Source organism: Elephantulus edwardii, unplaced genomic scaffold, assembly GCF_000299155.1.
Source record: "Elephantulus edwardii isolate Elephantulus edwardi_28Jun2011 unplaced genomic scaffold, EleEdw1.0 scaffold00003, whole genome shotgun sequence".
NCBI lineage: Eukaryota > Metazoa > Chordata > Mammalia > Macroscelidea > Macroscelididae > Elephantulus > Elephantulus edwardii.
Window position 1 is genome coordinate 14,441,154 of NW_006399753.1, and position 10,768 is coordinate 14,451,921.

Consider the following 10,768-nt stretch of genomic DNA (forward strand, 5'->3'; position numbering starts at 1 on the left):
GCAGTCCTTGACCCTCTGCAGCAGGTGCTTCAGGTCCTCTTCAGTTTCAGCAAGCAGGGTTGTGTCATCTGCATAACACAGATTGTTGATAAATCTTCCACCCGTCTTGACCCCACATATCTCCTCATAGAGCCCAGTCTCCCAGATAATCTGTTCTGCATACAGATTGAAAAGGTATGGAGACAGAATACGTCCCTGACGAACCCCCTTCTCTATTTTGAAGCATGTAGTGTCTCCTTGCTCTGTTCTGATGACTACCTCTTGGTCCAACTATAGGTTTCACATTTGCACAATCAAATGTTCTGGGATTCCCATTCTTCTCAGAGTCACAGCTTGTTGTGATCCACACAGTCAAAAGCCTTTGCTTAGTCAATGAAGCACAGATAGATGTTCTTCTGGTATTCTTGGACTGCTAGGAGAACAAACAGGTTTGTCCTGGAGAGGGTGAAGCCAGAATGCTCCTTGGAGTCAAGGATACTGAAGTTTCATCTGACATATTTTGGACATGTTGCAAGGAGGGACTGGTCCTTGGAGAGGGACATCATGTTTGGCAGAGTGGAGGGGCGGTGAAGGAGAGGAAGACCTTCGATGAGATGGATTGATTCTGTGACTGGAGCAGTGGGAATAAGTGCGTTTGAGATGGCTAGGATGGCACAGGATAGAACAGCATTTAGAGCTCTTGTACATAGGGTCGCTGTGAGTCACAAGCAACTCGATGGCACATAGCAAAAACAACACATGACTAATACAGGATTTTGTCTAAGAAAATCAATGTTGGTCAATACTAGAAATGACTGAAGGCCATTTACCCCATTAACTCACCACCCGCCCACCTGGCAGGCTGTTGTATCAGGGTGGTTTATGTGTTGCTATGACACTGGAAGTTTGATCACTAGTATTTCAAACTGCAGCAGGGACACTGATGGTGCACAAGTTAATAGGAACTTGCAGATCAAGACAAGCGGAGAGACCTGCTTTTGAAAATCGTCTAATGACTCTGTGGATCAAAACGGACTCGATAGTTCAGTGTTGGAAGACGAGGTCACCGGAGCCCAACAATGCGCTCCAGCATGCCAGTGACCAGGAAGGTGGCACAGAATCGAGCCTGGCTTCTTTTTGTTGTTCATAGGGTATCATGGATCACAGTGAACTCAACACCAACTGGCCGCAACAATCACACTAACAGACGAAAGGAGAGAAATGCAATGATTGTCTCAAAAGACAAAGGAGAATTACTAGAGAACATTTCATAGCCATTCCTCACAAACTGTCAATAAATTACAAAAGAGAACTTCTAAACTTGATATAGGAAATTTACCAAAAGGTCATGTAAATGTTAGATTATAAAGTTACTTTCATTACCTCCATAAGAGATGATAATCTAAAACTCATTGCTATAGAGTGAGAAACATCTCACAGCTGACCAGCCCATGGACTTTCGGAGCCTGTAAACAGCACGAGAGGACACTGCCCGTCTTTCTCCCACAAAAGCTGCTAGTGGATTTGAACCCCCAGGGTTGTGCTACCTCTGGGTCAGCATTTCCATTCCCTGTGGGATACGCCACCAGAGCTCCCTAGGAGATTCTGCAGTCCTATTTTACTGGGGTCTTTAGTTGGATGGTGGCCAGTACTGGGGTGACAAAGGGAGATGAGAAGAAACAATTTTGGGAGTACCCTTAAAGGCAAAGCGGTCTTATTACGCATGTTTTTGGGGGGATTTTGAGACATTCTTAGCCTAGGAGCCTAGTGAAAAGACATTTAACATTTGCTTATGAGAAAAATGCCACCCTTTTACAATAGTGATTATAATAGTGGAGAACCAGCTGGCAGCTGGCCCTCCAGTGGTTTCAGAAGCTGTAAATCAATAGCTGGAGATTTCCCATCCTTCTCTCATAAAACATCTTGTAGAGTCACACCTCCTGCCTTTGGAATTGCAACACCACTTCCTACAACTGTTGTTGTTGTTGCTATGTGCCGTCGAGTCACTTGCGACTCATAGCGACCCTATGTACAACAGCCCTAAACTCCCCTCAGTCCTGTGCCAATCGCGCTGTCTCTGACACTCCCATCCCAATTATCCTCTTCCTTTGTATTTCCATACTTGAAAACTCAACCTCCTTTGCCGTTTCTGTTATCGAAAATCCTACAACTAGGCCACTATTGTTGTTATGTACCATCGATGCAAAGCTGGCCCTCCAGTGGGTTTTCAGAGGCAGTAAATTGCATGCAAGGAGTTTGCCCATCTTTTCCCCACAGAGTAACTGGTAGATTTGAACCTCGTGCCCTTGTGTTCGAAGCACAATTCCTTACCCCTAAGTCACCAGAGCTCCCTTAACAGTAGACAGGACAGTAGATTGTTGTCTGGAGTTGTTCTCTGGTCACTATCTGTCCAGAGTGCTTGCTGTCCCAAACATTACATTCTTCATCTTCAGCTGCAAAAGACCTCATTTGTCCAATATACAGTTAAGGAATTTTTAATATAAATTTGTTCTGGAAAATTACTTTTTCTGAATCAGACTCATAGTAATAGATTGCTCTGCTCTAAAACATATAATTTATCATTTGTCCTTAAAGGGCACACTAGGAAATGGAGAGGGACATGTACTTGATTACGGGATTAAGAAGCTGGGTTTTAAGTTCTGATGGAGCTATTGATCAGCTATGATCTTGACCACGGCTTTGATTTACGTGTGTGTGTGTGTGTGTGTGTGTGTGTGTGTGTGTGTAGTATTTGCTGGTTGATTCAGTGGGTGCTTATTAAGAACTTACTGAAACATGATCCACAGCTCATACCATACGCAAAAACCAACTCAGAATGGACCCAAGACTTAGGGGTAAAACCAAAACCCAAAAAGATTTTAAAAAAATGAGGACAAACTTAGAAGCCCTGTCTTACAGCATAAAAAGGCTTATAAACAGACAGCCAAAAATGCACAGTCAGGAGAGAATAAAATCATCGAATAGCACTTTCTTGGAAACAGAAGTGACATCCACTTCCTAAACAACATGCCTCTGGAAACTCTATGAACTTTGAGAAATGACGATAGTTACAGAAAGGCTTCTGTCTTTTGGTCATAGGGTCACTATGAGTTGTGCTCAACTCAATGTCAATCAACAATAACAACAACAACAGGACTTCTTAAAATCAAACCCTATGTACATCTGAAACTTTCTCAAATAGCGTAAAAAGAAAGGACATAAACTGAGGGAAAAAACATTTGGCAACACATTTCAGACAAGGGCCTCCTAACAAAAGTTTACAGAACACTACAGGGCCTCTACAAGGAAAAGACTGATGGCCCAATCACAAAATGGGCAAAAGACATGGAAAGACTGTACCCAAAAAAAGGACATTTGGATAGCTTGAAAATGCATAAATAAATGTTCAAAGTCACTAGCAATTACAGAAATGCAAATCTTACCCAAGCAGCAATAGCAAAGTTTAACAATGCAACAAACAAATGTTAACCGAAGATACAGAGAGATTGGAACTCCTATGCACTGCTGAGGGGATTAGAAATTGGTATGATTACTCTGGAAGGCAGTTTGGCATGTCCTCAAAAAGCTGAACATAGAAATTCCTATGATCTCTATTTCTCTACTGGAAATATAGCCCAAGAAAATTAGAGCTGAGTTATAAATATGTACAACCTATATTCATAGCAACATTAATTATAATAGCAAGAAAATGGAAATAGCCCAAATAAACATCAACAAATGGATAGATTTAGAAATTGTGGTACAGGCACACAATGGAAAACTGTAAGGCACTAAGGAACCATGATTTCCTAAAATATTGCATAACATGGGAGACCCTACAGAACATTATGCAGAGTGAAATAACTCAGTCCCTTAAGGACAAATACTGCATAGACCACTATTGTGAAACCAGGGGAATACTGCAGTAAGATATGCATAAACCTTCAAAGAAGAAGGCAAGAGGTATGGGCAGAAAAAGGAGAAGGGGGAAAGCATCACCGCAACAGTAGAGTTTAGTGGGTGGGGATACGGGGAAGGAATAGGAAAGATTCAATGGATACTTGAAAAGGTGTGATAAAAGACATAGAAGAATAGTAATTAATGTTATAAAATGAGATGAGTTCTGGTGGCCTAGTGGCAAGAAGCTGCACTGCAGTCCCAGAGGTGCATGGTTCAAATCCACCAGATGCTCTGCTGGAGAAGGAAGGACAATCTCCTCCTATACCAGTCAGATCTGATTTGATGGTACATATACAAAAAAGCAATAAAATAAAATTTAAAAAGATGATATAAAATGCAATGTATATGATAGATTGTATAAACCAATGCTAATGCGAAACCCATACTTGGACCAAGAGGCAGTAGTCAGAACAGAGCAGGGTAACACTGCATGGCTCAAAATTGGGAAGGGTGTATGCCAGGGATGCATCCTGTCTCCATAACTTTTCAACATGTATGCAGAGGAGATTATCTGAGAAGCTGGGCTCTATGAGGAGAATTGTGGCATCAGGATTGGTGGAACATCTATTAACAATCTGCGTTATGCAGATGACACAACCCTGCTTGCTGAAGCTGAGGAGGACCTCATGCACTTGCTGCGAAAGGTCAAGGACTGCAGCCTTCAGTATGGACTGAGGCTCAATGTCAAGAAGACAAAGATTCTCACCACTGGACCAATTGGCAGCGTCAGGATGGATGGCGAAGAGATTGAGATTGTTCACAGCTTCAGTTTGCTTGGCTCCACAGTCAACACTCTTGGCACCAGCAGTCAGGAAATCAAAAAGCGTATCGCGATGGGAAAGTCTGCTGTTAGGGACCTCTCTAAAGTACTCAGGAGCAACGGTGTCTCTCTGGAGACTAAGGTGCACTTGATACAGGCCATGGTCTTTGCAATCGCTTGTTATGCATCAGAGAGTTGGACAATGACTAGGGAGGACAGAAGGAGAGTGGATGCTTTTGAGCTGTGGTGCTGGAGAAGAGTACTGAATGTACCATGGACTGCCAGGAAAACAAACAGATTCATCTTGGAGAGGATTAAACCAAGCTACTCCTTGGAGGCAAGGATTCTGGGGCTTCGTCTGACATACTTTGGACATGTTGCCAGGAGGGATGGGTCCTTGGAGAGGGACATCATGCTTGGGAGGGTGGAGGGACAGCGCAGGAGGGGAAGACCCTCTATGAGATGGATTGATTCAGTGACTGGGGTAATCAGGATGGGTGTGTCAGAGGCAGTGCGGTTGGCGCAGGATAGAGCAGGGTTTAGGGCTGTTGTGCATAAGGTCGCTATGAGTCACAAACAACTCGACGGCACGTAACAACAACAACAACATATGAATGAAATAGGATGTATATGAAAACCAATAAAAAAGTGTACGGGGTGGGGGTGGGGAAATATGTATGATAAGAATGAATACTGGATATTGTAGCTTGAGAAAGCATGTAATTCTGCCTTTGGCCAGCAATGGATTGGAAGTAGTAACAGGGAAGACCTGCTCTCCTAGAGCTAAACTTGTAAAAGCAGAATTTGCTGGTGAGTACTGGGGCTTAGTCTAGAGGAAAGATTGAGTCCCAATCAGTACCCGGAGGAGGTTTGCATTTGTATGGATTTGTAGACCCACCTTGGAATTTTGATTGAGGTGATTCACATTTGAAAGAAAGACAAGCAGGAAAAAAGAGAATGAAAAGAAGGGGGGAAAAAAATAAAGAGACTGACTTTTTTAAATTGGAACAAGCTGTTTGGATTCTAAAGGAGGATAAAGCTGGTGTCCATCAAAGCCTACTTGCCTGAATTTGAAGTTAAAGGGAGCTCACTCATAGTAAGTATGCTCACTCATAGCTATCACCTGAATTCGCTGGAGTGGAAGTAGGAGGCATACAGCAATAAAGAAACAGGCTGAACTTGAGTGTGTCCCTCCTCACTGTCCATCTAGCATGCACAAATGTGAGCAAGCGAAAGAGAGTTGTTAGCTTGAGAAGCAGGGAATCGTGAGGATCTCTAGCTTATTGACTTGACCTTATTGAATAAAGGGACCAGCAGGTTGGGAACAGAGGACTTCTGAGTATTGTGGTTGATGCCCATTTGAACCTAGCCACAGGTGGCTGGGAATGAGTTGCCCAGAACCCAACCAGGTGAACAGGAGATGGTTCATGCTGTGAGCTGGTGTTGATTGCTGCAACCTGATCCTTGCTTTGGACTGGCCTTAGCTTGTGGATGTGGATTTTCAAACCTTCCAAATAGAACAGAAGATTCTTCAGCAAAAGGGACATGCTTGTTTCCTCAGAGTACTGGTTTGATGTTGTTGTTGTTGTGTACTGTAGAGTAGGGTAGGAATTGATAGTTTCACTCTGGCAAAGTGGGTGGTATTGCTATGAATTACCCTTCATTGATCTCAGCTACCTGGTCTATATGTTCCAGGATGATTCCACCCATGGCAAATTCAACAGCTGAGAATGGGAAGCTGGTCATCAATGGGAAAGACATCACTATCTTCCAGGAGCGAGATCTCGCCAACATCAAGTAGAGTGATGCTGGTGCTGAGTATGTTGTTGAATCCACTGGTGTCTTCTTAACCTTGGAGAAGGCTGGGGCTCACTTGAAGTGTGGTGCCAAACACGTGACCATCTCTGCTCCTTCTGCTGATGCCCCCATGTGTGTGATAGGCATGAACCGTGAAAAGTATGACAACTCTCTCAAGATTGTCAACAATGCCTCCTGCACCACCAACTGCTTGACTCTCCTGGCCAAGGTCATCCATGACAACTTTGGCATTGTAGAGGGACTCATGACCATAGTCCATGCCATCATTGCCACCCAGAAGACTGTGGATGGCCCCTCTGGAAAGTTGTGGTGTGATGGCCAATGGAGCTACCCAGAACATCATCTTTGCATCAACTGGCACTGCCAAGGCCATGGGCAAGGTTATCCCTGAGCTGAATGGGAAACTTAACAGAATGGCTTTCCATGTCCCCACCCCCAATGTGTCAGTTGTGGATTTGATCTGCCATCTAGAGAAAGCTACCAAATATGATGACATCAAGGAAGTAGTAAAGCAGGAATCAGAAGGGCACCAAGGACATCCTGGGATACACTGAAGACCAGGTTGTCTCCTGTGACTTTAATAGTGACACCACTCTTCCACCTTTGATGCTGGTCGACCTGATGGTTCCCATGGCCTCCACAGAATAAAAAACCCTTAGAACACCAGCCCCAGCAATAGTACTAGAAAAGAAAGACCCTCAGCTGCTGGGAAGTCCTTGTCCCAACTCCATCCTCCCACACGCTGAGGATTTCACATCCTTGACACAGTTTCCATCTAGTCCCCCTGAAAAGGGGGAGGGGCTTGGAGAGCCCATCTTGTCATGTACCATCAACAAAGTACACTGTACTCAGCCAAAGAAAAAACCAAAAGCAAAACAAAAAAACCCAAACAAACAAAGGAAAAACAAAGGTGAGTGATTCACCAATAAGTCCTAGTCACCTCCTATGTATTTGCACAATGCTTGGAGGAATAGAAGCAAAAATAGAATTCTGTATTAAACTCAACAATGGTATCAGGTATTTTCTTTCAAAATTGTGTAATAAGAATGAGTCCTAGTCATCCTTAACTATACAACCAAACGGAAGTCAGGAAAAAGATGGGCACTCGCAGTTGACACCTCTGAAAATCTGCTGGAAGGTCAGGTGTGAGTCAACAGCACAGAACAATAATCAAGTCAGTCAACTTTTGTCCTATCATTTTCTGAAATGGATCTAAAGACAAAACTTGGGTACTATGAGTTTACTTGAAATTTTTCTCATATAAGAGTGCTTGTGATCATAATCCTAGCCTTTAACTTGGAACCAACTCATAAATGAGCATCTGGCTGTTTGTCAAAGTCTGTCATCACAGGAAAGGAGACTGTCCATCATTCTCTCACCCAGTGTGTGCTGTTGTTGTTGTTAGGTGCCGTCAAATTGAGTAGAACTCATAATGATGCTATGAAAAAAAGATCTGAGCCCTATTCTATCCTGTGTTATTCTCACGCTTACTGACACACAAGATTCATTGTGGAAGCCATCGCATAAATTCACCAGGTCAAGCATCTTCCTCTCCTTCACCTATTCTTCACTTTTTCCAGCATCATGTCCTTATCCAAGGAATAGACTCTCCTAGCAACATGCCCAAAGTATATAAGGCAAAGCCTCATCATTCTTGCTTCCAAAGAGCATTCCGGCCACACCCTTTCCAAGACATAGCTGATTGTTCTCTTAGCTATTCATGGGATGTTCAGTGCTCTTCTCCAGCACCAGAGCTCAAAGGCATCAATTCTTTTGTCATTCTTACTCCCTGTTCAGCTCTCAGATGCACAGCAAGTGATCAGAAAGAGTATGGCTTGAATCAGACACACCTTAGTCCTCAAACTATCATTATTCCTGAGTAATTTGGAGAGGTTGCTAACTGCAGATTTTCCCAGTGCAGTGCATCTCCTTATTTCCTGACTGACAGCACTAAGGTTTTAATTGTGGATCCAAGCAAGGTGAAGTTGTTGACAGCTCCAATCTCTTCTCCGTCCATCATGATGTTGCCTGTCAGTCCAGTGGTAAGAATCTTTGTTTTCTTGACAGTGAGATGAAACCCATACTGAAGGCTGCATTCCATGATCTTCTGCAGCAAGTGTTCCAAGTCCTCCTCACTTTCAGCAAACAAGGTTGTATCATCTCCATAACACAGGTTATTGATGAGTCTCCCTCAGACCTTGATGTCACATTCCTCTTCCTAAAGACCAGTTTCTTGAATAATTTGCTCAGCATACAGATGGAATAGGTATGGAGAAAGAATGCAACCCTGATGCACGCCCTTCTTCACTTTAAACTACGCAGTGTTCCCCTGCTCTGTTTCCACAGCAGCCTTCTGCTCCAAGTATTGATTTCACATGAGCACAATTAAATACTGTAGGATTCCCATTCTTATCAATATCAGCCACGTATTTGTTATGATCCACACAGTCAAATGCCTTTGCATAATCAATAAAGCACAAATAAACATTCTTCTGGTATTTTTCACTTTCAGCCAGAATCCATCTGACATCAGCAATGATGTCCCTGGTACCACGACCTCTTCTAAATCCTGCTGGAACTTCTGGCAGTTCCCTATCTATGTACGGTTCAAGCCGTTTTTGAATGATCTTCAGCAAGTTTTGTTTGCATGTGATAGTAATGATATTATTTAATTAATGATAGTTTCCACATTCAGTTGCATCACATTTCTTGGGAATGGGAATAAATAGGGACCTCTTCCAAACTGTTGGTCAGGCAGCTGTCCTCCTGGCGTAAACTGGTGAGCTCATCCAAGGCTGCATCTGTTAATTGAAACAAGTCAACTGGTATCCCATCAATTCTTGGGGATTTATTTTTTGCCAATGCCTTCAATGCAGCTTCCACTTTCTCCTTCATTACTATTGGCTCCTGCTCATATGGTATTTCCTGAAATTTTTTCTGTGCCATCAGTTCTTTCTGGTACAGCAACTCTGTGTATTCCCTTCATCTTATTTTGGTGTTTTCTGAGTCATTCAAGATTCCGCCCATAGCATCTTTCAATTTTGTGACTCAAGGCTTAAATTTGTTTTCAGTTCTCTCAGCTTAGGAAACAGAGCAAAGTCTTTCCTTTTTATTCTCCAATTCTAGGTCTCTGCACAATCCGTTTTAATACTCTGCTTTGTCCTCCCCAGTTGCCCTTTGACATCTTCTGTTAAACTATTTTACTTCGGCATGTTTTCCTTTTGCTTTGGCTTCTCAACTCTCCAGTGTGATTTTTAGAGTCTCTTCTGATGTCCATTTTTATTTTTTTTTTTAATTTCTGCTCTGTTTTTGTAATGACCTTTTGCTTTTTTCATGGATGATATCCTTGATATCATCCCACACCTCATCTGGGCTTCAATCATTGGTTTCGAATGCCTGAAACGTATTCATAAGATGATCTTGAAATTCAGATGGAATTGATTCAAGGTCATATTTTGGTTGCTATGACTGTGCAGCTCCTTACACTGAGCCACCAGAGCTCACATACATAAGGGTGTTGCTGTTGTTGTTAGATGCCATCGAATCAAGGACAACTCACAGGACCCTACGAATACCAGATCTGAATCCTGTCCTGCCCTGTGCCATCTTCACCATCTCTGATGCACTTGAGCCCACAGCTGCAGTCACCATGGCAGTCAATCTTGATGGGGGTCTTCCGTTCTATCATTGTCCCTCCACCCTTCCCAGCATGATGTCCTTTTTCAAGGAATAGCCTCTCCTAGCAACATGCCCAGTGTGTGAGATGAAGCTTTGCCATCCTTGCCTCTGAGAATCCCTCTGGCTTCACCTTTTCTAAGACTTATCTGTTTGTTCTTTTTGCAGTCCCCAGGGAGTAATACAGGAGAGAACTATTGTTGCTACTTGCCCTTGACTCGCTTGGTTCATAGCCATCTAATGTGAATGAAAGAATTGTTCATAGGTTTCTTAGGCTGTAATCGTTTTGAGGAAAGAGCTTATCTTCTGAGTCATTGGGTGGGCTCAAACCACCAACATTCTTGTTAGCACATGAGTGCTTATCCACTGAGCCACCAGAGCTGCTTACAGGGGATGGAAACAAACACCATAGAGCATGTCTGGATGAGACATTACCACCATGGACAATTTGCATCCAATGCCTATGGAACCATGTAAGTAACTGGATGATGAAGAAAATTCACCTTAGTACTATTCTGTCAGCGATGAGGCGGCTGGATTATTTGTCCACTGATCTTTTCCTCTTATAATGAAAGT

The 10,768-nt window shown here is 43.0% G+C and overlaps 1 pseudogene; it reads left to right on the forward strand.

Moving 5' to 3' along the window:
- Window positions 1-7,176, forward strand: part of LOC102866924 — a 147,615-nt pseudogene extending 140,439 nt beyond the window's left edge.
- Window positions 7,177-10,768: the final 3,592 nt, after the last annotated feature.